The sequence below is a fragment of the Myotis lucifugus genome, unplaced genomic scaffold (genome assembly GCF_000147115.1).
Source record: "Myotis lucifugus unplaced genomic scaffold, Myoluc2.0 scaffold_221, whole genome shotgun sequence".
NCBI lineage: Eukaryota > Metazoa > Chordata > Mammalia > Chiroptera > Vespertilionidae > Myotis > Myotis lucifugus.
Window position 1 is genome coordinate 893321 of NW_005871269.1, and position 6453 is coordinate 899773.

Genomic DNA, 6453 nt, shown 5'->3' on the forward strand with positions numbered 1-6453 from the left:
AGGTAAGAGATCAACCAAAGGACTTGTATCCGTGCAAATGAGCATGACCAAAGGACACAGACAATAGGGGGGTGGGGGCATGTGCTGGAGGGCAGGAGCAGGTGGGGGAGGTCAATGGGGGGAAAAGGAGACATATGTAAAACTTTCAATAATAAAGAATTTAAAAAAAAAACTGCCTGGCCAATGTGGCTCAGTGGTTAAGCCTCGAGCTATGAACCTGGAGGTCATAGTGCGATTCCCGGTCAGGGCGTGGGTTGCGGGCTCCATCCCCAGTGTGGGGTGTGCAGAAGGAAGCAGATCAATGATTCTCTCATCACGGATGATTCTCTCTCTCTCTCCCTCTCCCTTCCTCTCTGAAATCAATAAAAATATATATGTTTTTTAAATTATGAATTCCCAGTACTGGCAACCACGTGAGGAAACAGGCAGTATAAACTGGTACAATCTTTTTGGAGGAAAGTTGGTGATGCATTATCAAAATTTAAAATCTATATACCTTGACTCACCTACCTCCCATCTGGAAAGTTAACATAAAAAATTATTGAAAAACCATAGGAATAAATGTCAAGGCCTCAGCTAGGTGACTCGTTTGATCTGAGTATCGTCTGGTACACCAAAAGGATGCTGGTTCGATCCCCAATTGGGGCAGATGCTGGAGGCATCCTATCAGCGTTTCCCCTCCCCTCCCCTCCCCTCCCCTCCCCTCCCTTCCCCTCCCCTCCCCTCCCCTCTCCTCTTCTCTCTCTCCCGCCCCCTTCCTCTCTAACAATCAATGAAAACATGTGCTCAGGTGAGGATTTAAATAAGTGTCAAGGATGTTCACATAGCATTATTCATGTCAAACTCAAATGAGAACAATCTGTATGTCCAAATAATGTATAACAAATCTATATTCAACGTAATACCATACAATTCAGCTTTAAAAAGATATTCCATCTGTGCAAGGGTAAGAATGTCTAACTGCGCATCAGTGCTTTATCCCCAGCTCTGTACAATTGTGCAATGTAATTTCTCAATTTCTATGATATTTATAACAAAAGCTCTTTTTACAAAACACTGTGAGCTACCTGTATTATCATCAATGGGCAATTATTTATCCAAAGACTCTTTTCAGACAAGTTATAGTCCCAAAAATGAATACAGCACTACAAACAAGAGTAAGGAGAACCACAAAGTATAAGAGAATAAAAGGTTAAAGCATTACAAGATATGTTATTAGGAAGAGAATGAACTAAAGAGATTCTGACCACATGCACACAAAACTAATGTTTTAAGAGAGTATGATTTTGTATCACTGAACAAGGGAATTTCTCTTTCTACATGTCAGCTTCTTCTCTCAGGAGTAAAAGCATAGACTAAAACAAAGTAAAAAGACCAAAGGAACAAAATATAGAAATCTATATTATTTCCATTAGGGCAATGTGAAGCATTATGTTTCAAAGATCAAAAATATTCTACATTCTGGTCAAATAAATTAAAATCCAATAAAGTTCAGTAATATATTGAGTCCTTGCTTAATTTTGTAATTGGTATAATTGTATTTAACGTCTCCCCCCTGCAAGTTCTCTTTTGAAAACTTAAGTCACTAAGAGATTAAAAAATTCCCCATCTTAGAACTATAAAAGCTGTGTTAAGTAGGAATCATCTGTAATAAATGACCAGAAAAGAGAGTGGAAGGGCTAAGGTTGGTCCACGGAAGGGCACTGGAAGAAAACTTCAAGGAACCAAGAGAAGGAACAAAGAATCTTTAAGGTAAAATTATGAAACCCATTGATACCCCTACCCTGTCTACCTCACGAAGGTCATGCTATAGAGGGTCCCCTAAAATAATAGATGTAAAAGGCTTCCACGGAACACAGATAACACAGTATAAAATGGGCTGCACAGAATGGATATTAAGTATACAATATATCCAGTAAAACCAAAGTTTGGGATCCCCAAGACCTTTTCCAGGGATTGGCAAAGTTAAAATTATTTTCATAACAACTCTAAGACATTAGTTGCCTTTTTTTACTCTCTTTCTCTCCTGAGTGTAGAGCAGAGTTTTCCAGAAGCTACAATGACATGTGATAACACATCAGACTGAACATAGAAGCACATAAGAGGATCCAGTTGTCTTCTATTAAACAAAACATTAAAGAGACACACAAAAATAAAACAATGTCACTCTTTTTCCTCTTCTTCTGTTTTAGAATTTGCTTAAAATGTCTCCGCTTTAATATCTAATCCCGTAAATAGATAAAACTTGCACAGAAAAAGCTCTTTGGAGTCCTCAACTTTTAAGTGTAAAGGGATCTGAAGACCAATAAATCTGAGAACACCTGATTCATATTCAATCAACTTCTGAGGTACTGGTTCTGTTCAATCATCATTCCCTTTACACAAATGAGGACACAAATGAGAAAAAGACACAGAGGTGACTTGCTCAGGATCACACCAAACATCTCTTAAATTAGCATTTGAATACAAGTCCTAACCTTAACTCCTCACCACTGAGCAATTCAAGATAGTTCAAGATCACTTTTAGATAGCCACATGTTAATCCTTGTTTAAAAGGCAATGTTCTATACTGGGTCTTTACTCTTTGACTTTCAGTCTTAAAGCATCATGACTGCTCATTGGAGTGCTTTAAATATATAGAATTAACTTTTTTAAAAAATTAAACACTGCAAAAAATAACCCCCATCACCACCAGCGCCTTCAGCACCCTCTGAGAAAACTATTGATAGGAGTTTTACTTTTATACATACACGCATAAATGTGTTTATCTGGTTAAGCACATTTTTAAATGGATCACACTGATTTAGTAACTAGCCTTATTTCACTTAATTTATCTTGAAGATCTTCCTGTACCTACAAAGAGATTTACCTCTTTTTGTATAGATTACCATCATTTATTCCTACTCAGTTGAGGTCCCCCTTATGGCTTACTATTAAAAAACAGTCACAAGAAAAATAATGTGCCTTTGTGTAGCTGTGAAGCCATATCTGTTAAAAAAAAAAAAATCCTAGAAGTAAAATTCTGGGTTAACGGGTATAAATGTTTACAATCTTACTAGATTTTGCCAAATGCCCTCCAACATGTCTGTGCCCAATTTACATTCTCACTAATACCACATGAGAGTTCCTCCAGCAACTGAGTTTTCGGGTGCCTTAGAAAATTACACTTACGTTGCTTCAAAATGCCAAGTAATAAAACTGTTTTCACTGGTCATCTTAATTCCATACAGAACTCTACACAAATCTTTTAACACTCACTGAGTCTATCAGTAGAGTTTTCCATCTTTATTTTTCCTTACACCTTTTAAATACCTCAAAAGAGAAAATACACCAGGTGCATACAATATCTGCAACTAGTAAACCCTCGAATTTTAGATACCCTGATAAAAAGTTATTCAAATTATTTCAGAACACAAATCAGAACGACGCAGTAAAGCTGGGTCAAACACTTAAATCAAAGGAAAGTTATAAATGTGGATTTATTATGCTTTATCTGCCCACTCAAAGGACTAAGGCTACAAATAAAAAGCTATCAATTCATACCACTGGCCAAATTAGCTTACATAAAATAATAAGCAACAGATTTCATATCATAAATGTCAGCGGAACAGATTGTAATAGTAAGGATGGCTGTAATTGAAAAGAAAGTTCATTCAAATTCACATCATACTGAAAATGAAAACATTAATATTTTAAATGAATGTTTTGAATGTAACTATTCATTTTAGTCATATCAGACTATTATAAATCTTTGGTACTAACAAGATATGGTCTTTTTATCAAGTAGATGGTTTTAAAATGCATTATACTCTGACCTGCCTATTCTGGATACTCTAGGTTTCATCATTTCATCAAAATCAATCTCTCTCTCTCTCTCTCTCTCTCTCTCTCGACTTTGTGTTAGTAGTTTTAAAATTGAAAGTCTCCAATACATCTTTGGGACAGAGTAAAACCTCATTAAATCAAGTCCAATTAGCTCAATTCTGAAATGGCATATGTAATTCTCATTGGGCAACAAGTTGATGGTACTATAATTTCTTCCTCTACAAGTTCTCATAATATTACTGTGAAATAAAGGAAATCAACCTGAAAATTAATTCACTTTTTCAAACCAAAGATTTATAAAACTAAGGACTCCTCCATCTTCGTGGCTAAGGGGTTCATCCTCAGTGCTAAGGTCCACTTCTGTTTATCTGCTACCATATATAGTGAAAGTGACGTAACTTATTAATAGCCATTCAGAGTTTAGAATATGTGCATTCCCTTTAAGTATTTTGTGACTCAGATTTTTCACAAAGCCATTTTTGTAGTTTCTCCCATTTTCGATCCTTACACTTATAGGTCTATAATATCGCAAATGTAGCACCGTAAGAGGTACACAAGTCGACTTAGAAATGCCTGGTATTCTTATTCTGTGCCTATTCTTATCAATTTGAAAGACATTATAGGCCAAAAAATGAGTCCCAGGATTAAGTGGTGTGTTTGGTGTTAAATGAATTTACAACTATTCCCAATGAACAGGGAAACCTTCCCTTGCAATCTGAATCATGTGTAATTACAGTATGACAAGGTCTCTCCTGGGCTATGTAAGCTGGCATTTTTCCCAGGACTTGTCACATCATGGGAAGCACACATACAAATAAAAATCCAAAAATAAACATTTTAAAACAATGGCTTATAGACTACGTAAAGAAACTCCACAGTTGAGAATGAAAATCGAAGGGGCCAACGGACAAGCTGACATCTCACCAGAGACATCTGGGAAGACATGGTATTACCAAGTGGCTTACCACCCCTAGCAACAACTCCCAGGTGTGGGCTGTGTGGGCAGCACCCTCACATGCCCCCAGGCTGGACAGAAAACCATTAGGTATGGGGAATAAAGGGCCGCATCACCACACACACCCAGTGAAGCAGAAAATGGTGGTGAAATATGGGGAGGTTGAGCATCTTTAATTGCATAATGCCAATTTGCAGATTGTTAAGGCACCTAAACAAAGTTATCTTAAGAGCTACACATCCTCTACCAACTGACTTAGTTTCCCTGATTCAATAAACATGGTTGGTTTTTTTGTTAAGTATTATTTCACCTCGAAGTGAATAGCAGCCAAACAGTCATAATAGTGTGTACCAGGGATCTTAGAAGATGGTTTCTTTTGTTTAAATTCCTCTGCAGTGGCTCTATGGGCACATGGGAAAGGGAGAGGGAGATTCCAAGAGGCATCATACTCAATCTCTTAGAGTGACAGAAACTTGACAATACTCATCCTTATCACAGTTTTGAGGAAATGTGAATATAATATCCCTGGCTCTATTTTGATAGAAAATGCTAGCAAAATCTAAATGTCTTTCCCTATAGGCCATGCACATTCCTCCCCATCTATTAGAAGCTGGATTCATTTATCAACCATCCAGCAGAGCCCATCAAATTCCACTATTCAAGTTTTCAAAAGGAACTATAAAACAGACCACTAAAGGCAAAACATACATCCTACATCGCAGTACATGAGCTCTGGAAACAAAAGTAAGCATTAACACAAGCCTCTACCACCTCTAAGGCACACAGCATTTCTCTTTATTCCGCCCCGGAATGTTCAATAATTTCCACGTAGCTCTAAGCAGAATGGATTTATTATGATGTGACCCTAAGAAGCTGCAGGAGTTCTAGATGCCAATAAAGATTACGGATCAAATGGAGGATAACTACTAACCATTGTGTCCACTTAGATAAATAAACCTGCTCACAAACAAAGCACCTTATTGTATTTACATTGTTGCCTCCACTAATCCAACTAAAACAACCAGACAGTAGCTTTCCAGAGGCTGTGGGGAATAGAAATCAGGATTTCTCAAACTCTCTCTCCATTTCTTTTAAAAGAACACCCGGTTTCTTTTCTTCAAGACTGTCTTATCCTTTCTGGAAAATGTTTGGGAACCCAGGGCTCAGCAGGATTACGCAAACTAGAGACCAAGGCTAAAAACCAAGGTGGGGAGGGACTGAAACACCGGACAAAACATCGTTCCTCTGAAAACTTAGGCTGGACCTTTGCAGGGACCCGCTTCCCTTGCAGATCACACCGGGCAGACATTTCATTTCGGAAGGTTGTTCAAAATCAAATGAGCAGTTAAGTGCCATTGGGGACTGTGGATGAGTAAACCCCCCAACTAAACATAAAATCTTGACCGTGTAGGCTGGGGGTGGCTAATCCACAAAAGGAAAAGTCGGTGACAACTGGCTACTCAATGCCTCCTATACAGGGAGGAAGGCAGAGAAGACCCCAAAGAGAGGCGACTTCTCGAGAAGGAACAATAACTGTGTCCCATACATTCTCTGCCAATAACACAGGTAAGTCACCCATTTCTTGGGGGGGCGGGGGGAGGAGCTCAAGCTGTTTATTCCCTCCAGCCCCACTCCCCACACCCAACAACTAATTGCACCTTTCCCACAGAACC

The 6453-nt window shown here is 38.3% G+C and overlaps 1 protein-coding gene across 1 annotated transcript in view; it reads right to left on the minus strand.

The window, feature by feature from the left end:
- Positions 1 to 6453, minus strand: part of MLLT3 (MLLT3, super elongation complex subunit) — a 255906-nt gene that overhangs the window by 247200 nt on the left and 2253 nt on the right.